Source organism: Aythya marila, assembly GCF_965140915.1.
Source record: "Aythya marila genome assembly, chromosome: 3".
Lineage (NCBI taxonomy): Eukaryota > Metazoa > Chordata > Aves > Anseriformes > Anatidae > Aythya > Aythya marila.
In genome coordinates, this window is record NC_139044.1 from 117,770,132 (window position 1) to 117,794,502 (window position 24,371).

Consider the following 24,371-nt stretch of genomic DNA (forward strand, 5'->3'; position numbering starts at 1 on the left):
GCGCATGCGCGCTGCGCGCTCCCGCTTTTCCCGCCTAAAGGTGGGCGCGAGGGGACGCCGTGAGGGGACGGGGTCCCGTCAGCGAGCCGGGTCCTGTCAGCGACTGGCTCGGTCCCAGTTAAGCCCCAGTTATCCCAGTTGTGCCCCAGTAGTTCAAAGTTGTGCTCCAGTAACACCCAGTTGTGCCCTGGTATCCCACATTTGTGCCCCAGTAGCCACCCATCGTACCTAAGTAGCCACCAGCTGTGCCCCAGTAGCCACCAGTTGTGCCCCAGCAGCTACCCATTGTACTCCAGTAGCCACCAGTTGTGTGCCAGCTGTCCCCAAAAATGCCACAGCAGCCCCCAATCATGCCTCAGCAGCCTCCAGATTTTCCCCAGTAGCCACCCATTGCACCCAAGTAGCCACCAGCTGTGCCCCAGTAGCCACCAGTTGTGCTCCAGCAGCTCCCAGTTCTGCTCTGGTAACCCCCAACTGTGCCCCAGTAGCCACCAATCATGCCTCAGCAGCCCCCAGTCATGCTCCAGCAGCCCTCAGTTTTGCATCAGCAGCTACCCATTGTACCCCAGTAGTCACCAGTTGTGCCCCAGTAGCCACCCATTGTACCCAAGTAGCCACCATCATGCCTCAGCAGCCCCCAGCTTTGCCCCAGCAGCTACCCATTGTACCCCAGTAGGCACCAGTTGTGTCCCAAAAACCTCCAGTTGTGCCCCAGTAGCCTCCAATCATGCCCTAACAGCCCCCAGTAGTGCCCCAGCAACTACCCATTGTATCCCAGTATAGCTACCACCTGTGTCCCAGTAGCCCCCCATTGTACCCAAGTAGCCCCCAGTTGAGCCCCAGTAGCCACACATTTTACCCAAGTAGCCACCAGCTGTGCACCAGGAGCCACCATCATGCTCCAGCAGCCACATATTGTACCCCAGTAGTCACCAGTTGTGCCCCAGTAGCCACCAGTTGTGCACCAGCAGCCCCCAATCATGCCTCAGCAGCCTCCAGTTTTGCTCCATTAGCCCCCAGCTGCTTCCCAGCAATCACCAGTTGTGCCCCAGTAGCCACCAGTTGTGCCCCAGCACCCCTATGAGGCACCCATGGAGCTCAGTCACCCCTCGGCTCTATGGTCAGACCCTCTGCTGGGACTGCAAATGTTGCCATCAACCCCCTGGAGAGATGTTCAAGTGGTTTCTGGTAAAAGGGACCATGAAAATAAGTATATGCTGGGATGCTGATAGAGGTGTGAAAGCAATTGCAGACCCTGCTTACTGGTACTACACCATCACCACCCATTTCACTTCATTACATCATTACTTCATTACATCAAGGTCCAATCTGGACAGTTTGTATTAATATCGCAGATTATGACTCAATCTGGACAAAAGAGGTTTAAAGACTGTAGTAGTGTAAAACGTCATTCGTGGTTTTAACCTTTCTTTTCTGACTAAACAGCATTTACGCTGACAGCAGCATTAACACTGTGAAGTAAGAGCAGCTATGTAAAATGTAGGCTGACAAGTACCAAACACACCAAAAGATGGTGACTGAAGCAAAAGAATTAGAAAAAAAAATATATAAAAAAAACAGTGAGGAAATAAAGGGAAGAAAAAAGGCAAGTGATGGTGCCAGTTATCATTTTACAAGAAAACCAAGCCAAACTGAGCTTCAGTACTTTTTATTATTTTATGCACTTTAATTCTGCACTTATATTAGGGCCCCTTGAGAGGCAACCCTATCTGTTGGAATCATGTCTCCCCCCAAAGCACCCAAACTGACAACTTTTGGGGCACTAAAGAACGTGACAGAAAAAACAAGGTTTTTATCTCCATAGGAGCACGTAGGGTGGCAACTGTAGTGTGTCTCCAGGAATCTCAGCTTTAATAAAACATGAGCACTTGAAAGCTGCAAGGAACCACTTTTCCACTGCTCTGCACTTTTTAACAGTCATTTAACACATGTGTAAAGAAACTAACTTTTCTACCAAGATGAAAAAACAGTGGGGGGTGAGGGGGAGAGTAGGTCTACCTGTTGTTAAAGAATACAAAAGGAAATCTCAACAAACAGAAGGGCGGGCATAGGTAGTGCACGTTCAAAGGATCTCACAAGCAATATTTTATATATTCCAGGAAAAAGAAGATGGATGATTAAGGCATTGCCCAGTATAAAGGCAAGGTTATCACCCGAATTGCTGGACACAGCCATGTCAGGACACAAGGCGAGAGACCAATTCTTATCCCAGCTCCCAAAAGGAAACAAGCTCTCAGGAACAGCACCCAGCATGGCAAATCCTTCTTGCAAAGCAGCCTCAAGGCTGCTGCACATTACATTGATGTAGGCAGCTTCAGATTTAAACCCCTTCTCCATGTACTAACCCCTTCTTATTCCAAGGCAACAGGAGCTCAGTATAAAAGAGGAGTTTTCTGTTTCCCTCCCATCGAGCCAAAACTCCTCAGCTGCATTACGCGTATCCCAACAGAAGTATTATCGTGTTCAAACATCCTCATTTCCCACCCTTTCTGCTATCAGGGCTTTTGTTTTCTTACAGCCTGCTCATACGCCGTATCCAAGAGCACACATAAGGTGTTACCTCGGAAATGGATCCGAATGGGCAGTCTGTAAGCTGCGATGAATAAAAATTTAAACAAATATAAGTTGACTCCTTTCCTAGCAGAGGAAATGCGGTGAGGGTCTGTGCTGGCACACACCCCAGGAGAGGGAAGAAATGCTGGCCGTCAGAGGCTGAAGACAAAAGCCAAAATCTAAGGAAAAACAGCTTCATTAGTCCCTCTGCTCACAGAACAACTTATTTAGACACCTGTGTATGATTTCATTGCTGGGAATCTCCCTTGTGTTACCTTTTAAGTAGCTCTACAGCTGGCAGCTGCAATGTAATGCAGTGGATGCCACCACTCCTTTGTGGCCTCCTTTTCTCTATCTGAATAGTCCCCACTTGACCTCTTTCCCTTTACCAAATTCCCTCTCATCCCACTCGTGGTTCTCACATCCAACACACCAATGTTCCCTCTGTGCTATAAATTACAATCAAGTTGTTTCAAGCAGGTATTAAGGAGTTTCAGAGCCAGCCAACACACGGGTCCGTGGCACGCTTCCATGGCCTGGAATAAACCTCAGAAAAACATCCGTTGATCCTCAAGAGAACAACAGTCGGAGGGGAGGACCCTGAACTTTCATCTTTTCCCTACTTATGGGCCTTTTGGTAAACCTTTTTTTAACACTTCTTTCTCCTCCCTTCCACAGGAGACAGCACCAAAGCCTGACCATCTGTGGATTTCGCGAGTTTTGTGGATTTAGGCTGCACTCTTCACCTCAGACGTTCCCATCAGATTTCACAGGATTCAGTCTCCTGTTAGCCCCCAGGGTGCTGGAGGTATAAGAAACATCTCTCAGCCCCTATGCAACAGCTACACCTACACACCAAACCTAAATTTTCAAGCCTGCTGAGCTTCTGTCCCCTTTTGTCCATCAGATAACCCACGGCACGCTTCACAAGAGAGGAAATGTTAATCTGGAATATTGGCCAAACTCCAGATTAGGTAGTCCCATTCTGATGATTTACAATCTCCCTGCAGTTTTTTAGTGGATACAGATTTTTTTTCCCCCTTACTTTATGTCCTGAAAGTAGTGGCCTGGTCCTGCTCATGCTGCTGGAGCAGCTGCCAGGCTTTGCAGCCTAAGTAGCTGCATTTTGGGGTAGGCAATGCTTAAATAAAGCACATTGAAAACCCCATGGGCACAAGAAGTACTTCAACAACATACCCTACTGCTGGGCATAAAGCAAAGGGCTAGAGCATGTATGGAAACTCAGCAATAACCGGAATAACACTGGAATAGTAATCAATAATAGTGGAAAAGGAACAATTAGCATAAGAATGGACACATGGACATGAAGTGCAAAGACTTTTTCCTCCCAAATACTAATGCAGGCTTGGACCCAGCACAGCTCCAGCTGGAAACCAAAGAGCAAGGACAATAAACCCTCAGCATCCTGCACAGGGAAAGCAGATCATGAGGGAAGGGGAAAGTTAAGTCTATAAAAGCAGGGAAAGCTTTCAGCAAGATGCAGGGGTGCTAGAGGACACTGCCGGGTAGTAAAAAGGTGTGAGGAAAAGAAATGTCCGTGACCTTGTTAATAAAGGCCCGTTTTACATAACTATTTGAAGGAAAGAAAAATTGAGGCGAGAAATGGGGTAGAAGGTTTTGTTTTAGGGTGTAATATCACACTCAGTATGTCAAGTTGCACTGCCACACATTTTATTAAGAGCAAACACTAGATAAATTCACTAAATGACTGCATTATGCTTTGTTTGGAAATCCATACATAACCACGCTGTGTTCTTAGCTTCACGAGAACCACAAGGCCTAAAAGGGCAATTTTCACATTTCAGCAACAATGAAGTTAGGAGAGATTAGGACGCTGGTTACAAACAAACAGTGAGAGCCCAGATGGCTCAGAGGATGGGTAATGAGACATGCAGCCTTCCCTCCTCCCCCAGCGTGGCCCAGATCATTAGCGACGGAAAGCTGTTACTAGCACTGGGTGAGTATTTCTCACAAGTAGTTTATTGACCAAAACGTGGGTTTGCCCATCCCCAAACCTACTGGCAAACCAAATTCCACACGATGAGTCCCTCCAGGCTGTGGTGGAGCTCGATGGTGTGTGAGGGTGAAGGCTGAGGGTGTTGTCTTCCTGCCCCACGTGCCCATAACCACTCACAGCAATTCCACAGCAATTTTGTGGACCTGATTTCCCTTGCCTTTTTTTTTTTTTTTACGGCTATCTGAAAAAATGAAATGCTTTGAGTCATACGGAGTCACGACTGAGTCAGAGAGTGTGAATCAAGCCCAGCCAGGTGAATTACCAGCCAGTTGTTTGATGGTGGCACCCAGAGAACAGAGAGCTGCTCCACGCAAGCCAATACATAGGTGGGTTCACGGCACAGGAGTTTTTTATACTGAATAACTCCTAGACTAAATTTGTACTAAACTCCAAGACTAAATAACCTGCTGAGCTCCTTTACCTGTCCTGCAAAGGGTTGTTCCTCTTCCATCTGCACCTCGGCCCTTGTGGGATGTGCAGCAGGGAGAGAAAATTTGCCTGAATATGCTACGCTTGTTTCTCTTTTTATCTAGACTTAGCTCTATCACTCCAAAAGAAATAGATGAGTCACCCAGAATCAAAAAAAAAAAAATAATCTAAGATGTATCTAAATAAAATTTATCTACAGAAATTTTGAAAAAGCACGTTAAGAGATGTTCATATCACAATGCTCCTGGAGATTTCAGTGATTATTAATAAAGATGGGCTTCGAAGCAGGAAGCAGCAACCCGGTCTGGTGACAGCCAAGCAAACACCTTGCTGGATCTCAGCTACGACTGTGACACGATCCCAGTGCTGCCTCCTTGGTCAAGGCTCCTCCACCGCCTGAGCCCTGCTGTGCCAAGGACTCTGCCTCATTTCTGCAGAATTCCCGTGAATTCCTTAACCACCACAGCTAACCGTGCTTCCCTTCATCTCACAACAGATGCTTTGAAGTTTTCCCGAGACACCCAAGAAAGAAGACACATCCAAATACCTAGACTACCCCCAAACTCCACCCTGGAACAGATGGCGAGGTTATAAATACAGAAGGCATCTGGTTAACTACTGGTATGAAAAAGCTGGCGAGCCACGGCTTATTCTGTTCTACTAAATATTCCGTAATTTGAACTATATTTAAACGGGACTTAACAAGAAGCAATCGTTTCATTTGTATCTAGCAGAATCCCTAACCACCTACACGCTGTAGCTGCAGCGGAGCTTGTGCGTTACGCCCTTGTCTACCAAAAGCACTTTTTTAATTAAGCATTCAGCAGTATTTAAACTCAAATTAAAAGCGACTGCACAACAAGCCGCTCAGCCCCTCCTCGGTGGAGTACAAAAGCATCATTTTGAGCGCGTGCTCCGTTCCACCAGACAACCAGACTCGAGGCCACGAGTTTCCAGCACTTCAGCTCACCCTCGAGCCCGCACGATTTGAGGGGCTTTGACAAGCTGCCAGATTGCCCAGAGGATTTCAAGAGGCAGAAAGCTCCGGGAGCCCAGACTCCGCTTAAGCCAGCTGCTTCGTTTGTCCCCGGGTTCAGCTGCCACAGTGGAAACTGGAGATAATACTTCCTACATCACCGTGAGAAAAAGATCTGTTAGAAATTATAGTCAGAACATGGTAAAGAAGGCTGCTAAGTGCATCCACATGGTGAAAAACACCTCAAGACCCCGAAGCAAAGCCAGACTCGAGTGTGCACCCTGAAATGTGCGATCCCAAAACTCTGCTTCAATAATCTTTGGGGACAATGCTCTGCAGCTGAGTGAATCATCTGCGATTGCTGGAAATCCAAAGCGATAGCACGCATGACACGATCAGTCCGGATTAAAGTCACTGGGGGAAGAGGCTGGAAAAGGCTGTCTGCTGGGTTAGAGGTCTGCTGGAGACCCCACCGTCAGGTTTGGCTGTGTGCAGAGAGCCTTTTAAAACAATGAGAAAGAAATTCTCCTAGGAACTGGTTGATAAGAGAGCCTTAAATTCCAGATATAGAAGGAAGAACAAATACTAACAGCGGGGCCCTGCGAGCCCTGGATGGAAGAGCTGCCAGATTTCCCCACAAAATAGGCGCTGAACAAACAGGAGGTGATGCTGCCGCGGCCTTCTGGCAAATAGTGAGGCTGTGATAATAAGAGCTGCTTGTGATCACTCAATTCAAGCCTCCTTCCCACAAATTGGTTCGGATTAAGCAAAATCAAAGCGGGTCTGCGAGGTTTTGGGTTCCACAAAGGGAAGCTGAGGTAATTAACTGGTTTGATGAAGCTGACCAAGCTGCATGGCTGAAAGGCTCCAACCAGGCCTTGAAACCAAAGAACAAAACCCATCTCCCATTTACATCCTGAATGGAAAAGGCGAATAAAAAGCACGCATGGGGATGCCAGGAGAACATGCAGGAGATTAGGGAGAGCCACGCTCAAGCCCCAACACTTAATAAATGAGCTGCACCACGGCAGCACAGGACAGCAACATTTCAACCAGGTCTGCACAACACCCCAGCTACAATTTAGAAATCTTTGTAAGCCTAGAAGTGGCTGGGAACCTCCTCGCCTTCGATAAAATAACGGGGCTCTTTGGCCAGAAAGGTGTTTTGATCTTATTTATTGGGATTTTAGCAAAGCGGCGAGAAATCTGGGGAATTATTGGTAAAGGGGGGAAATGGGGATCAATAAAGAGAACGGCGAGATCAATAAGAAACTCCAGTGAGCACTAAGTGCTGCAGGTTTTTTAGAAAGCATCATTACAAAGGTAAATAATAATAAATGTCATCTTTTTAAGCACAATCTATTTCAAGGCCTACACTTACTATAAGGTACCAAAATGATTTAAATTGGACAATATATATATAAATATATATCTATCTAAGCACGACAGGCCTGCTGCCAAAATCGACCACTAAAATAGGGAAACGGTTGCCAACTGTGCGATTTTGCAGGGCAGAAAGGATGCTTTCTTCTTTCCACAGCTCACTCCGTGCTATTCTTAGTGCATTAGAAACGGAGAAACCAACTCAAAGCTGAATCATTTTGCAAGTGTTTCTTAAAAGAAAAACTTTCTACATGTTTTTTGTTTTTGTTTTCTCTCTCACCTGCAGGATCCTTAAATATATTTGCAGAAGAGGGGACGGAAGTCCCGAGCCTGGTCCCTTAATGCTGAAGTCATCGTCATTGCAGAATGCCATTAATACATTTATCAGGCTCCATCTTCACAGCAATCAGGTTTTTAGCCCCGTTATACAATTCCCATTAGGAGGCTATTCAAGAGCCTCACTTGGGTTGAGGCATTCTGCTCATTTCCAGCTTTAACACATTCAGAGCTGTTTGTTCTCGTGCCCGCATTGTCATTTAACTTAAAGAACTCTTCTCCCTCCCTGGCGTTTACAGCAGTGTATTTATAGAGAAGGAATATCATTTTTCTCTGCCTTTTTTTGTCACTGGCTTGCCATCCCGGCTCCTCTAAGGGGGTTGTGAAGCAGCTGCTCTGTTCTCCGGATCATTTCCAGCAGACACCCGCCCCTGCACCTCGTACAACTCCAGGCACTCCCCTGCATGACCAAGGAGTGCAGAATACGTTTTAAACAATACCTCACTAACACCTTCTACAGTGGCCTTCACATTTCATTGTCCCTAGTGGAAATTTTGATGACAAACATGACCCTGGTATGTATCCATGGCATCAGTACATCAGTTATCCTATAAAAATCCTGTCCTATATGGTCCAGTTCCAATACAGGAAACCCTACATTGCATCCGAGCTTGCACTATGTTCCCTTCACACAAACAGCCCTGAACTCATTAATTCCTTTCATGCTATATCCCAATTTTCCTATTTTATGACCTCCCCAAATACAATTAGATTCTCCTATTCCATTTATTAATACATTAATTAACAGCCGTCTTAGGACCAGACCTTGAGGATCACCGCCGCTAACTTGCCCGACAATCCTTTTTCAACCACCCTACCTTTTCTCCTGTGACCGTGGGATTTATTGATGCAAAACACAGAAAATAGGTTGCTTCTAAATGATTGATTTAAACTGTCTTGCTTTGAATTTTTACTTTTTTTTCCTGCCTTTTGCTGGAAAAGAACAACAAAGGGCTATTGCTCCGTGAATCAGGCCTTTGGCTAACTGGAGAGCTGTCCTACTTTCTCAGCTGGGCATTTGTATAAATTAATAAACTATGCAGGTTCACTCGTTTTATGTTAAAAATGGGAAATGAAGTTTCTTAAAAATGGTAAATGAAGTTTCTTAATGACTAGCCCGACTTTTTAATTGCACTTAGGATTTATGCCGCAAATAAAAAAAACAACAATTAGAGTGTAGGAAGATGGCATGTAAAATTTGTAGTTAAATAAAATTAAGCTAAATGTGCTGAATGCATGGTTTAAATGAAAACAAACTGTTCCGTTGTACAAAGGAATGCTGCAGCCTATATATAGAACTAATTTTATCTATTCAGCATGTCTTCAGGTTTTCAGAGCTTGAAACGAAATTAATTTCTATTCTCATGCAAAGGAGGAGATGGTCCTGAAGTCAAAGGAATGTGGCAAAACCTCTTTCATTGAGCATCTTATTTTAACCCAGATCGCTCCCACAGCTCAATTTGCCAACCGCCCGTGTCCTGAGCAGATGGAAAGAAGAGCAACAGCAGCGAGCAGAGGTAGAAGGGGAGCACACGACTGCTTCTGCCGATGTCAGTCCTGCTGAAAATGCCTGTGGAAGCACGCTCATGGCATCAGAGAGGACACAGACCATACCTGATGCACTCTGGTGAGCACTGGGCAGCTGAATTTTCAGGACTGTGGACCAAGGCACTCAAGGAGCTCATCAGAAACTCTGAGATCGTCCAACAGGTGGCAATGCGTGTTTAATCAATGCCAATTCCAGCTCCCAGGAGAGCAAGAAAAAACAGTAATTTGCTCTCCCAGCTACAGCAATGTTCCACCAAAACCCCTGTGTGGGGTTTTAAATTCATTCCAATTTAAAGACTACAAAATCAGAATATTCCGGGTTGGAAGGGACCCAGAAGGACCATTGAGTCCAGCTCAAGAATAAGAAAAATCCTTTTTCCCAGCATAACAGAACAATACTACATTTTATCTCTTTTTTTTTTTTTTTAATTAAAAAAATAGGTTGAACTTCAGGAGCGTTCCTGTACTGGAAGCAATAGAAGAAGCTGAATACAGCGCATCATAAAAAGATGCCACCGGGATCTGTTAAAGCCAACAAAATTGAAAACACGGAGAAGGAAGGGAGCCAAAAGCCCAGAGCCAGATTTCAACTTGGCCGACGCCGTGGCAGGGGGGCCAGGGGAAGACGTGTACCAGGAGCAAAGAGAGGGGAGGCTCCTGCTGCAGCCCAGGAGCCAGGTTTTGGGGGCAGACAACCCCTGCCATCACCTGGATGGAGCATTCAGGGTGAGAGCAGCAAAGTGATGCCCGTTTCAGCCTTCTGGGGCTCTCTCCTGGCGTTATCTAAACTCAGCTGTAAAAACAAAATCTCGTAGTAAGCCATAGCATTAATAGCCACGGAGCTGTTATATATTCTTCAGAGGGCTGTGAAACCAGTCACTGAGCCTCCCAACCACCTCCGTAGGTGCAGGAACTGCTTAAAGATGGAAACGGAGGCAAAATGTCGAAGCCATCGGTCACGGCTCCTAACAGAGAATCTCCTAAAAGGGAATTTTAAAACCCAGCCGAGCACGAGGCAGAAGTGCTGGGCTCCCAGTCACTGCCCCCTCTCACACGGCAGACTTTCCCTTGCATTTCCTGGGCTCAGGAGACATCTGCTACCTAAAATATTTCTCCCAACACGCCAAATCCCTTAATTTATAGAATTACTCCTCAAGTGGGCGTGAGGCTGCTGTCGTGTCTCCCCTGTGCAGGCAGAGATGGGCAGAGCAGCAGAGGAAACCGAGCGGATGCAGTGATAGCACAACGGAGATCAACAGGAAGCTTTGGCCACTACCTTGCATTTCAGCTGATGTGGTTTACCCAGGGAAAAAGAAACCCAACAGCAACACGCACGAACAGCAGAACCGACTCATCAGAGCGTCGGTAAATCACAGGCCCAAGGCGCTCATCTCCACCTCTGGAAGCTTCCCAGAATCGCTCCACACCTCGGTTTTTCCTCCAACAAATGGAATTGCCTCAAAATTTTTGAAGAAAACTACAGAATAAGGTCAGGCTTATAACAAACTCTTGGAGGAAAGGCAACGTGGAAGTACAGAGCATCTCTGTTACTAACGCCCTGCTCAGCGCAGATCTCCGGAGGAGACCAGAACTGGAACAAATGTTTTTAAAAAGTGCCAGAAACAACGATATGTTAACTGAAGGGAGAATAAACCCGACACACTCGTGCTTTTAAGCACCTTAATAACATTACCAACAAACCCCGCTGCATTCTCTCCACAGACACAGCGCTGACAATTGATTCGAATGGATGGCACTTCGCTAACGCGCCCCTTTGACTCTCCAAGGCAGATAAAAATCCAGAGATCGGGCTTCCTCGGTATTTGTATGCTAATACGCACGGCTTTAGGGAAATTGTTGCGACTCAGCCTACAATTCCCTCGTTCAAGGACCCACCAGCAATTTTCGGGCCGCTCGCAGGGTTTCTTACGGGCTGTCATCAGCCTGCTGCGTTATCTTCTCGGCAAAAATCCGGCACGAGCACCAGGCAGGCTTCCCCTCGCTTCAGACAGGCAGGATTAGAGCTGACTCATCCTCTTTTTTTTTTTTTTCCCCTTTTCCTGACAACTTGTAGAGGCTCATTTTCAATTTAGTGTTCCCGTGTTATGCGACGAGAAGGCGCCTGGATGCGTGCGAGAGACGATTTGCTTTTAATCTCCAGCTATTCCTCTTGCTAACTGTTTCTTCTGCTTCAGCTCCTTGGAGGTATTTTATTATTAAAATCAAATGAATTCTCATTTTTCCTCTGGCTTTTATTGAAACAATACGACTTGCAAGAAGCCCATATAGGACCCGCTCGCCATCTCGCGTCCTTGGCTGCGACTCCCCAGGAGGCAGGTGAGCAGCCCCACGTCCTGCAGATCCACACTGCTCTCCAGCATGTCCAGCTTCTTCCAGAGCCACTTTTGCCCAAATCACAACCACATTTAAACAAAAAACAAGTTTTCCTGCCAATACAGACCACCACCTGCAGGATTGGGGTCCAGTTGATGTCTCCACGTCTTCCAACTGGATCTCTCCCTCGTGGGCACCGCCGGGCATCTCCTCTTGCAGGTTGGAGCTGCTCCTCTCCCCGAGGCTTCGCAGGTACCTGGGCTGCCTGTTTATCATCATCTTGCCTCTTTATCATCATCTTGTGCAGCCTTAATTAGCCTTGCAGACCTGTGTCTCTTCGTCAGGGCTGACTGAAATACTCTGGCAGGCTCCGAAGTTGCTGGAGTGGCGCAAAAGCTCGCGCCTGCTAAGACTGGATGAGGATGACTCTTATCTGGTAAGAAAACAACGTGGATGCTGAGTGTAAGGGCAAAACAAGGGAGTGCCACTGTGCCTCCGAGCAGAGCTCACCCACAGAAACAGCCTACAGGCTTTTTTGGCACAACCACCCAGAGAAAACAGCACTTGGATGTACTAAGGAATAAGGAAATTCCCAAAATGCCACATTCATAAAGAGCCCCCTAATTTACTTAAACCACTTTTTTTTTTTTCCAGATGTCCACTCGGACACCTCCAGGATCTTTTCAGACTATGGCTAAGGCAGTCTGAGGTTGTAACAGGTAAAGGAAAAGCTCAAAAGCATGAATTCCTTTATTTCTTCAGTACCTCTCATGTCACCACCACTGTGAGTAAGTTTTGCTGGGCTCTCCTCCTGATGGGCTTTCCCGGGGACTTCAGAGGCAACAAACACATGAGCCAAAAAGTCCTCAGGTGGCCAGAGCTGCCTTACAAGAGGCAGACACTCTCCCTCCAGCCTCTCTCCAACCCCCACTTAATCAAGAGGCTTGGTAAATTGATGAATTACAGCTCAACGATCTCGCTGCGATGCCTTCTGCTGAGGGATGAAGAATGCCCTGCCAGAGCCTCCCGATCCCAGGTGATGGATTTGAGCCCAGGCTGCACCACAATTCCTTGGGGCTGACAGCCTCAGCTCTTTTCACTCTTCATCTTTGGAATATTCGATCGAATAAATCCCAGGGCGTAATTTCCCACAAGGTTGTTCAAAAACACCAGCAGCCCTCCGATTGCTGGCCCCCAGCTCGTGCCATGCAGCCCTTGGGGACACAGGCCCCCGAGGACCAACATTTCTCATTTTTGGCCACGTTCTGGAAGGTTTTCTCTTTTTTCATGTGTCCTATTTGATAGGAGGCAGCTTGGCTGGATGGCAGCGCTTTGAAGATGTGGGAAGCCGAGAAAAGATAACAATTAATTTAGATCGTTTTCTCCCAGCACATACAAACACTGGATAAGAGGAGGAACCTCCGAGCTCCCACGCTTGAGCTTTAGAGAAATACAAAGCCTTTGGGGACGCAACATGATTTTTCCTTCCCATTTTCTGCTCCTTAAAAAGGCTCAGAACGGAGCAAAGCCTCCCCCAGCCTGGCTGCACAGATCTTGCACACAGAGCTCCAGCCGGATCCAAAGAGGTTGTGTCATGTGCGAAACCTCCCAGCACTTCATTGTGCAATCTCCTCGTTATTCGTGTCTGGCCTCTGCGTTTCTGATGGAGCATTTGAACTGGCTCTCCCTCAAATCTACGGACGGGGAACCACAAAAATGGTTTTTACCGCCCCAAATCCTGCAGGCTCCGGTTAAAAAAAAAACCCCAAGGAACGAGCAAACTGTTCCGAAAGAGGGATTTGGGAGAAATTGTCTTTCTCCACCCCAACCAGAGCAGCACAACTGTCCTTTAAACAACTCCCCTCTGCCAGCTCTTTGCGAAATGTCACCATTTCGTCTGCTTTGAGGGATATAAACCACCCCGTTGTATGCCTGGCCGTCCCGTCCTACAGCCGGGAGCAGAATTGGGACAAGAGGAGGAACAGGACACAGACGGACCCCGGGGAGCAGCTGATGCAAAAGGCAGCGCGTGGACGTCGCGGGGGGAACCAGAACAATGGAAGGAAACGCTGGCGCTGCTCTGGCTGCGGTCCGTGCCGTCCAAACCGGTGTCTGGGGATGGAAAAGCCTTGCGAGGGAGAAGCAGAAAGCGTCTGGGGACGAAAGGCTTCGCTCCTGCATGAAAACTTCCCAAGTGAAGTGAAGGAGAAGCCTGGAAATTAAAGACGAGTTTGGAGGCGGATGAATAATTGTAACGCCAAATGAAGGCAATCCCCTTCCTCCCCATGAACACAGCATTAAAAATGCCTGTAGGGTGAGCAGGCAGCACCCATGCTGGTGGCACGCTGGTCGGACAGGGGTTAACACCAGCTGCTTGTGCTCCATCAACCAATCCTATTTATCCCTTCCTATACGTCTGAGTGTGGATCACTTCCACAAATACCTAAAAAAATACATTTTAACTCCAGGAGGTAGGATCTAAAAATTAAATTAACCCACACGTGCTATTGCAGGAGTCGCAATAAAATAAGGACCACGGACGCAATGAGTTAGAGGTGCCCTAACGAGGCAGGACAATGGGATCTCTGTTTTGTTTCCTCTGTTATCAGGAGACGCAGGGTATGAGGCTGTGCCACTGCTGTGCTCTGATTCACGAGCTGGAATCCAGCAGGCGTTTGATGGCATCTGCATTGCTGACTCAATCCCGAGGCTTCGGTGCTCCGAAAAATAAGGATCTGGGGACAGAGCACTCTTCAAAACCCTACACAGAGGGCAACGAGGTCCCAGCTTCGCTGTTTCGCCTCGGGGCATCGCCGGTATAAACAGATAAATAAAATACCCCCTGCCTCCACCCCGCATCCACCCAGGCGAGGTTTTCAGCTCTTTTTCTCCACCCAAAGTTGGCGGAGCGACTTATAAAGAAATCCCAAGAGCCCCATTGAAATTAAAGCAAAGGCGACCCTGCCCCGTCTTCTCCCTGCACTTCACACCCATCCAACTCACGAAAAGGTGGAAGGAAAGCGTTTCCTTGTTGAGAAAAGGGGCTGTTTCCAAGCTCTGCATTTTCTTCCTCCTAAATTTAAGCTCTGGCACACCGGCTTTGCTTCCTTTTGGAGAACAGACACGAGCAGCAGCCCAGCGGGCAACGAAGCAGATCCTCTTCCAACTCTTAGAGCACCGAGCTGAGCCCAAGGAGGTGCAAAAGAAGCCAAATGAAGACCTGAGAGGCTGCAAATAACACGTGGGAGCGGTGCTTTCCACCAGCTTTTGCCTCTTCTCCTGCTCTGGCAGCCCTCGGTGCACATCCCCAGCCCCACACGTGGTTTTGCTGCTTGCCTTCACCTCCTGCAGCTGAGATGGACAAAGCTCCCCAGCCTCCTCCCTTCTCCAGGAGCAGGGCCTAGAAGGCTGTGTGCACCCAGAAGTGGATTATTTAACCCCAAAAAGCCTGCAGCTGGGCCCTCTCTGGATAACCCCTGAGGTAACGTGGGCCGAGCACCATCGGAGGCCAACACCACCTGGTAAAACCTCGTGCTTTTCGGAGGCCACCTCCAGGAATTCACCCATCCCGGTTCAGCCCTGCTCTTTTATTCACCTCAAACAGAAATCCAGGGGATTTATGTTTTTAAATAAAACATAACCACCTCATCCATCCTTCACGCCGGGTTTCGTCTCCGCTGTCTCCACTCCCCTCTTTCCAGGCGATTTGCAGCTCCTTTCGGTTGCTTTTTGGGAAGGGAGAGCGCAGGGCAGGGCTGACTTGCTGCTTAATCTCATTTTTGATCTATTATTCAACTCCTGCTTTCTTCTTTCCTTTTTTATTTTTTTTTTATTTTTTTTTAACCTTTTCTTTAGGAAGCCAGAAGCCCCAGCAGACCTTGCAGCCAGAAAAAAAAGATCAGCTGCGAAACGAAAGCCGGGGGAGAATGAATTGCTCAAGGGGTGGGGGTGCTTTTTTTTTTTTTCTTTTCCCCCAGAGTTTTCTCATTTTCAGCTAAAAGAAGCATCTCCAATGCCAGCCAAGTAAGAGAAAATACACTGGGAGTGATGGAAATGCAAAGATTGGCCCCGATTACACACATGGACCCCTCCCATGCCCAGATATCACGTGTATCCCCACGGGATTCCTCTGTGGGGTTGATTTTAAGATCACAAAGCCTCTGACATCTCCTGATTTTCCTACCAACGTTGGCAAACCTCTTCCAAATCCCCAGGCCCTGGGAACGATGTGACGAGCCACGAGGCCACACACTCGGGATTTCGAAGTGATGGCAGAGCCACGAGGTGCTGAGAGCCCGGGACGGGACAGAAAAGCCCAAGGCGTCCCCAAAAAAGCATTTTTTAATATATTTTATCATTTTTATCGGAGGGTTTTGCAGGACCACAGCAAGCCACGATCCCTGCCAGGAGCTTACACAAACACAGAACATCTCCTATCGACTCCCTCGATCAATTTAAGCCTTTTCCTCTTAATTTCCTACCGCAGACATGCCACCAACTGACAAGAGAGCCACCCTATAACCAGCAGGAACACAACCCAGCGCTGTTTTGGGAGGAAAAGAACAGCTCCAGGAACATCCCTTCATTTTTAGAGAATTATCAACCTCCCCCCGCCAAGCTGATGACCTCCAGGGACCCACCGAAGAGCGACAAGAGGAGGTAATAAAGGCAAACAGGGCTGGAAATCCCAAGGGAGAGCAGGGAAATAGAAGAGATTAGAGAAATAACCATCAGCCTTCAATCATAACACACCCCACGGCCACAAAACCCTTCTCGGGATGTCCCAGGGACCGAATCACCGCTGCCACGAGCACAGATGGAGGTGATAAAGGAGCAGAGGGTCCCTCACATTCGTGGTTTGGCTGTGTATGACTGATTTTGGGGCAGGAAAGTGGGAAAAAAAAAGCAAATACAGGAGCTAAATCAGAGCAATTCCTTCATTTGCTGCTAAATGTCAAACTTTTCTGCAGGGGTGATGATGTTTCCCCCTTCCCCAAAGCACACATCCTGGTCCCGGGTCTACAGAATTGGGGATGGGGACAGGGAGAAAAATATCTCAGGGTTTTGGGGTTTTTATGGGCGCCCTTCCCAGGGGCACAACCTACACCGCCTCCCCCCACGGACAGCATCCTCCAGCCCCCGGCACAGAAATGTTTCCTTAGCAGGGGGGTTTAGCCAAATCTCTGATTTTTAGACCAGAAACCAACCCAAAACTCAACGTGAGAGAGGCGGCGAGTCCCGAGAAGCCCCAGGAAGCAGCACCAGGTAAAGAGACCAGAGCGAGGTTGTAGTGGGGAGGTCAGAGCCTCCCCCCCCTTCCCCAAATCCCCCTGGATCCCCAAAATCTCCCCAGGGGAAGGGAGAAACCCACAGAGGCCGAGCCTCTGCGCCGGGGGATGCTCACAGGGGGCTCGTAAGCCCTTTGAAAGCAGCCAATTTTCCCCAAAATCACCAAATTCACAGCAACATTCACCCCAATGTGTACAGCCGCCTTCACGCAGCGGGACCTCCAGCCACGAGTTAACCCCAACTTCGCTTGTTTTTGACCCAAAATCCCCCCCCCCAAGGAGCAGCAGCCCCCAGCCCTCGCCCCGCAGGGGGCTGCGAGCACCCAAATCGATGGGGAGGGGATGGGGGGGAAATGTCCAAGGGATGGGTGGGGGGAGGCTGATAAAGGGAGAAAATGGGGTGAAATAAAGCAAGAGAAAGGGGTGAAATACAGAAAGAAAGAAAAAGGGGTGAAATAAGGTAAGAGAAAGGGGGTGAAATAGATGAAATATGAGAAATGGGGTGAAATAAGTAAGTAAAGTAAAAGAAAGGGGGTGAAATAGATGAAGTAAGAGAAATGGGGTGAAATAAATAGATAAGGTAAGGGAAAGGGGGTGAAATAGATGAGAGAAAAGGAAAATGGGTGAAATAAGGTAAGAGAAATGGGGTGAAATAATTAAAGGAAAAGAAAGGGGGTAAAAAAGTACTAGAAAATAGGTGAAATGGATGAAGTAAGAGAAAGGGGGTGAAATAAATAAGAAAAGGGGGTGAAATAGATAAAGTAGGAGAAAATGGGTGAAATAAAGTAAGAAAAAGCGGGTGAAAACATAAGAGAAAGAGGGTGAAATAGGTAAAATAAGAGAAAAGGGGTGAAATAAAGAGAAATTGGGTGAAATAAAGTAAAAGAAAGGGGGGTGAAATGGATAAAGTAGGAGGAATCGGGTGAAATAAGGTAAGAGAAGCGGGGTGAAACAACTGCAGCACCCCAAGGAAGGCGAACTGACAAAAATGCGGTGAAATAAATAAAATCGGGCAAATGAGGTGAGGCGGGGAAAGTACCGTAAACGCATAAATAACCCGCGAGAAGCGGAAAAAATAATTGAAGTAAAAGGTCAAATTAAAACCTAACCCGGTAAATAAACAAACGGACGCGACGAGAGTCGGAAAAAAAAAATAATAAAAAGGGAAAAATCAAAGCGGGGCCGGGGCCGCGCTTACCTGGGGCGGGCGGGGGCTGCGCGGGGCTCCGCGCTCACCCCGCGGCCGCGGCCCGCCGAGCGGAGCCGAACCCAGCCGAGCGGTTCCGAGCGGTTCCGAAGGGTTCCGAACCCGGCCGAGCGGTTCCGAGCCCGGCCGAGCGGAGCCGAAGCGGTTCCGAGCGGAGCCGAACGGAGCCCGAAGGCAGGAGGCGCGCGGAGACCGCGGCCGTCCCGCTGCATTGTGGGAGGAGGCGGCCAGGCCGCGCCGCGAGCGCCCTCTGGTGGCCGAGCCTCAAAATGGCGGCCGGGGGGATTAGTGATTAAAGGGGGTAATTAGTGCGGCTGGGAGGGGTAATTAGTGAAGCTGGGGGGCACTGGGGTAGCTGGGAGGGGTAATTAGTAAAGCTGGGGGGTAATTAGGGCAGTTGGGGGGGGTATTTAGTGCAAATGGGGGGGGAATTATTGAAGCTGGGGGGTAATTAATGAGGCTGGGGGGTAATTAATGCAGTTGGGAGGGGTAATTAGTGAAATTTGGGGTAATTGGTGCAGCTAGGAGTGGTAATTAGTGAAGTTGGGGGTAATTGGTGAAGCTGGGAGGGGTAATTAGTGAAGTTGGGGGTAATTGGTGAAGCTGGGGGGTAATTAGTGCAACCGGGGGGGGTAATTAATGTAGCTGAGAGGGGTGATTAATGAAGCTAGGGGGTAATTAGTGCAGCCAGGGGGCAACTGATGCAGCTGAGAGGGGTAATTAGTGAAGCTGGAGGTAATTAATGCAGCTGTTAGGGGGTAATTAGTGCAGCCCGGGGGCAATTAATGCAGCTGAGAGGGGTACTTAGTGAAGTTTGGGGCAATTAATGCAGCTGGGGGGGTAATTAGTGAAGCTGGGGGTAATTAATGCAGCTGTTAGTGGGTAATCAGTGCAGCGGGGGGGTAATTAGTGCAGCTGAGAGGGGTAATTAGTGAAACTGGATGCAATTTATGCATCTGGGAGGGTTAATTAGCGAAGCTGAGGGTAATTAGTGGGGGTAACTAGTGCAGCAAAAGGGTAATTAGTGTGGCTCTGGGGTAACTAAGGCACCTGGGGGTAATTAATTAATGCAACTGGGGTAATCAATGCAGCTGGGGTACCTAATACAGCTGGAGCAATTAATACAGCTCTAGGTACTCTAATTACTGCAGCTGGGGGCAATTAATACAACTGGGGTAATTAGTGCAGCTGGGGGTAATTAATGCAACTGGGGTAAGTAGCGTAGCTGGGTAATTAATGCAGCTGGGGCAATTAATGCAGTCAGGGTGGGTAATTAAAACATCTGGGGAATCAATGTAGCTGGGGGTAATTAATGTAGCTGGGGTGGGTAATTAATGCAGCTGGGGTAAGTAATTAATGCAGCTGGGGGATAATTAGAGCAGCTAGAGGTAAAAATGCAGCTGGGGGCAATAAATACAGCTGGGGTGGGCAATTAATGCAAGTGGGGGTAATTAGAGCCGCTGGGGTGGGTAATTAATGCGGCTGTGGGGCAAATAATGCAGCTGGAGGGGTGATTAATGAGACTGGGGGCAATTAATGCAGCTGGAGGGTAATTAATGCAGCTGGAGGGTAATTAATGCAGCTGGGGAGGGGAATTGGTGCAGCTGGGAGGCAATGAATGCAGCGGGGTGAGTTTGTGCGGCTGAGGGCAATTAGTACAGCTGGGGGGGTAATTAACATGATGGGGGTAATTAGTGCAGCTGGGGGGGCAATTAGTGCAGCTGGGGGCAATTAATGCAGCTGGGGAGAAATAATCAAGGAGAAAGGGGGTGAAAGAGGTGAAGCCGAGCCTATGAGGAGCTGCTTGGGCAGCTCCCGGGGACCCAGTGGGGACTTTAATGTTTTTCCTTTAATTTTAACCTTTTCCCTTCAATTTTAACCATTTCTATTTAATTTTAATCTTTTCCCTTCGATTCCAATCAGCTCGTCAGTGCTGCCAGTGCCAGATCCCGCAGGCTCAGCCTTTTTTGCTCCAAGCGGAGGAAATTCGGACCCCGGCCCCGGCCTGGTGATGCGCCTGGTATTTATACCCCATTATTTGGGAGCTTTTTGGGGTTTTGGGGACGGAGTTTGGTTTTGTTGACACGTTAAATACTTCTCATAGCGCCGATTTATTGGGAATTTCTTAAATTTATTCAACGGGGACGTTTCGTTGAATGTTCCTTGTCCGTTCCTTCTCGTATTTGCACGGTTTGGTGGCCTCGGTCAGCACCTGGCTGCTGGGCTTTAAAAACGCACCCCAAAATTAAAAAATATGATGATTGATGTATTTTAAAGAGTCTGGGAGAACGGGAAAAGGAATCAGCTTCCCCTGCGCTGCCTTAGCGGGGAATTACCCCCACCCCAAACCCCCTCCTGCCCGAAAAAGCCCCGAGTTTGCTGCATTTTCAGCATTTTCGGGGCGTTTTATGGTTTTAGTGGTGGCGATTTTGCTGCCGCTCGTGGCTGCAGCCCGCCCGGCACACGGGGGGGCACTATTGCATTGAAAATCTCCCTTGGCCTCGGGGGATGGCGCTTTTTGGGGGATGTTTGGGCTTCCCTTGGGATCCCCAAACCCCAAAACCCTCAGCCCCAGCAGGAGGAGGCCTCGTAATTAGCCGCAGCTAATTAAGTCTCTTTTGGGACGAGCCTGCACCCCATTTGCCCTAAGAACTCTTTTTAAGCCCCCCCCCAGCCCTGTGCTGCCCCAGGAGGGAGGAAAAACCCTTCAGGAGGGTTCACATTTAGGGAAAAAATCGCTCCTTGATTTACAGGGGCTCTGTTTAGGGTGGGAGCCCCTTCCAACCCAGACCGTTCTGTGGGATTTCAGCGAAAAATAGGAAAATTTGCATCCTACCCCCTCCAGCCTGCTCCGTGTTCCCCCTGTCCCCGCTGTGTGTCCCAAGGACAGGGCCCCCACACCCTAATGGGGCTGCAGCCCCCCCAAATTCCTGCAGCACGTCAACAGGGCAGGGTCAGGGGGCTGGCGGGTGTTTAGGCTCGGATGTGCCCCAAATATTTGGCCACGGCCGGGTTTTGTGGCATCTCCGAGGGGCTGGCGACATCCCGCTCCCCTCGGGGAGCGCAGGGAAAACCCCAAAACCCCGTGCAGGGGAGAACCAGCACAGGAGCGGCTGCTTTTCCCCAAACTCCCTTAAAAAAATAAATGAGGAGCAAAGTTAACTTTGATTTCATCCCATTTTTCTGCAGCCAAGCAGCTGGTCTGCGTCTTTTGGCAGAGGCAGAGCCTTATCTGATCGCAGCGGGGGAGAGCAGCGAGCTTTGAAGGCACGGCAGGAGAGCGGTGGAGGTATGTCGGGGCTCGTCGCTGCTGACGGGTTCCAGGTGGGATTTGTAGCTGGATTAGGTTGCAATTTGGGGCCTTAAGGGATTTTTCAGCGCGTTTTGCAACGCCCGGGAGCCCTCCGCTCCGTCGCTGGGCCAGCAGACGGGAGCAGCAGCGCAGGGGATGTGCCTGCACCCAACAAGGAGGATTTAACAGCCCCGCAGGATGAAAACAAAGGATGTTTTGTGTGTTCTGAGGCAAAACACTAAGAAATAAAGTCAGGGTTTGAAGCTGAGTGCTAAAAACGTTTCCTCAGATGCTTCCTAGAAGCAGCAGAGCTGATTTTCCCACCTCCCCTAGACCCAAAAGCGAAGCCAGACCCTCCCTGGGTTTTGTTTTTTCTCTGAGAAGGAAGATTTTATTTTTCAGAAGCAACCTGCAGCAGAAAGGTTGGGTTGGTCCCTACGGGGAGGAAGCAGCAGCGACCTGTGCGGGTGCCAGGGACGCGTTTGGGTCTCATCCAGCAGCTCCTCGCCTTCTGACCTGGCTGTGGGGCCACGACCAGGAGCCAGGAGGGAAACCATCGCCTTCTTGTGAACAAACTGAGACAAAACAGCACCCAAACCCCCCAAAAAAGAAAAAGAAAGCCCAAAGCCCAGAACAGCCCCGTTTTCTCCCCGCCTTGGAGCTGTTCCTGAGCTCGCTGCCCGCACAGTGCTGGTGTTGGAGCTCTCGGCTGCTCAGCGAGGGTAAAACAAACCAGAACTGGATCCTGCTTCGTGCTGGAAGGACACCGGGCACCCGTGAGTACAGATGTTACAGCCACGTGAGGGTTAGAAAGTTTTTCTCCTCATTAGGACTGCTGCTTGCTGGAGAAAAGCGTGAGACGTAAAAAACAGGGCTTTTGAGGGGGATACAGGCCAAGGTATCAGAGAGACGAGGGTTTTTTACACGGTTTTATTAAAAACGTTTAAAGGTCTAAAATTAAAATGTACACCCACTACAACGGAACCAGTTCGTACACTCACAGGTAAAGTGCTAAAAATTAAACGTTACGAAACCGACACTGGACTACTGTAAACAAAGCCGAGCGGGGAGCCGAGCGCGTCTCCAACCAGCTCCCGGCGGGCACCAGCCCCGCGTGCCCCCTACGCACGGCTCTGACGAGCACCAAACTTTCCTTTTCTCGCCCCAAAACGAAGCCACGGCCCGGCCACGCGTCCGAGCAGCCGCCCGCGGAGACGGCAGCGCCGGCGGCTCAGGGCATGGAAAAAATCTGCGTGCAACATCCCCACCGCTCAGGAAAATGAATCCTGATCTCTCACAGAAGGTGTGCGTCGGCGCAGCGGGGACGTTTCACATTCAACTCGACATTCAGGCTGCCCCACCGTGCCCCCCGCGCAGGGATGTGCAGCTCCACAGCCCGGTTTGCTCGCTTTTTATGGGGTCTTCAGCCCCCAAACCCGCTCCAAGCTCCTCGCCAGGCTCCTCCTGCGGCCCCCGAGGGGTTTTGGTGGCAGAAGCTGCCTTCACCTCCTCGCCGGGACGATTTGGCAGCGGTGCTGGATGCCCAGCTCCCAGCCCACAGCTGGCAGGCATTGAGGGCGCTTCGTACGGCCAGCAGCTAAAGCATCACAGCTAAACTGAGCTCCGGGCGCTAAGAAAAGGCAGGGCAGGCGAGCAGAGGGACACATTCACAGAAAAACGTTGCTTTTTTTGGTGCCGCTGGGCTTTTAGGCTTTGCAGGAGCCAGCAGGGAGGCGGATGCCGCGCTGCGGAGCCAGCTTTTTCCATGCAGCGGCCACAGCGTCGCTTCACGGGGTTTGGTGACAGGTGAGAACCACAAAAGGAGGAAAAAAGAGCAAATATCACAAATATCACAGCCTCGGGGACTCTGCTGGCACAGGACAGGGCAATGCCTGCATTTTCTGAGCCTTTTCTTTTGCCCCTGGGCACTTCTGACCCCAAGCAAAGCCCACGGAGAGCTCTTGGCACTCATCTCTCCAGGACTCACGTCTGTGGCAAGGGCGCAGAGGGATGGGGAAAAAAGGGAGATGCAATTCCCCGGGAATAAGAAGCCGTGGGTTTTGCTGGAAGCTTTGCCAGCACGATGGTGCAGAGCGGTGTTTTCGTGCACTGGCCACAGCATGCAACTGCTCGGGAGGGACAAAGGGCAAAAAAAAAATGCACCCAAAAGTGAGTTGTCCATTTTCATCACCTCCCTGGGTGGTGGGAGGGCTCTGGGGGAAATGCTTAAACACACCCACCTGGAACAACGCGGGGATTAAACCTCACAACTGAGCACATTTCTGGGAGGACGCACTTCAGGCCTCCATCATTCCCCTCCCTGACTCAAAGCCGGGCTCCGATTACCAAAACACAGCGCTGGAAATTTAGCCAAAAAGATCAAGACAACCACTTGACCTCCGCGTTTACAAGAACTCCCGTAATCTGTCTTCTTTTGCAGATGCAGATTCCTAAAACTATCATCCCTCTGAAGCAGGAAGTTCAGTAGAAGCCGGATTTCTTTCTCGCAGCGCCCCCGAGGGTGCAGAGCCCTTGCTGAGCTTTGTTTTTCTGGTGGTGCTTTTGGTTTGTGCTTCTCCTTTGGAACAAAAGCCTGGTGGGAGCAAGAAAGATGATTTACAGTAGGTGTCTCTCTAGAAGACCCCACGGCTCCCCAAGCAGCCTTTGATTTCGGAGGCTGCACGGTTAACGTGCCTCGCTGTTGTGTCATCACGACAATTAACACGCCTAATTGGAGCACAGCTCAGTTTCTGCCGCTCAAAAAAAGCCTCTGAAGCGCGCGTCGTGGTTGTTGCCCTACTCCTGCCCTCGAGGTTGTGCCATCCAGGCATGTGCAAAGGCTTTTTGACACGCCTCAAGCAGGTCAGAGAGGGAATTATGTAAGGACAATGCAAAAAAAAAAAAATCAGGTATTCGCTTCCCAGCAACGATCTGCAGTAATTACTGAGGTAGGTTTAACGAATCTT

General features: G+C 49.2%; 1 protein-coding gene across 1 annotated transcript in view; it reads right to left on the minus strand.

The window, feature by feature from the left end:
- The window catches only part of EXTL3 (exostosin like glycosyltransferase 3), a 109,871-nt gene extending 91,547 nt beyond the window's left edge, over positions 1 to 18,324 (minus strand). Inside the window, exon 1 of the mRNA XM_082757715.1 lies at positions 18,105 to 18,324. The gene's annotated coding sequence lies outside the window, so the exon portion shown is untranslated. The remainder of the gene's footprint in view (positions 1 to 18,104) is intronic.
- Positions 18,325 to 24,371: the final 6,047 nt, after the last annotated feature.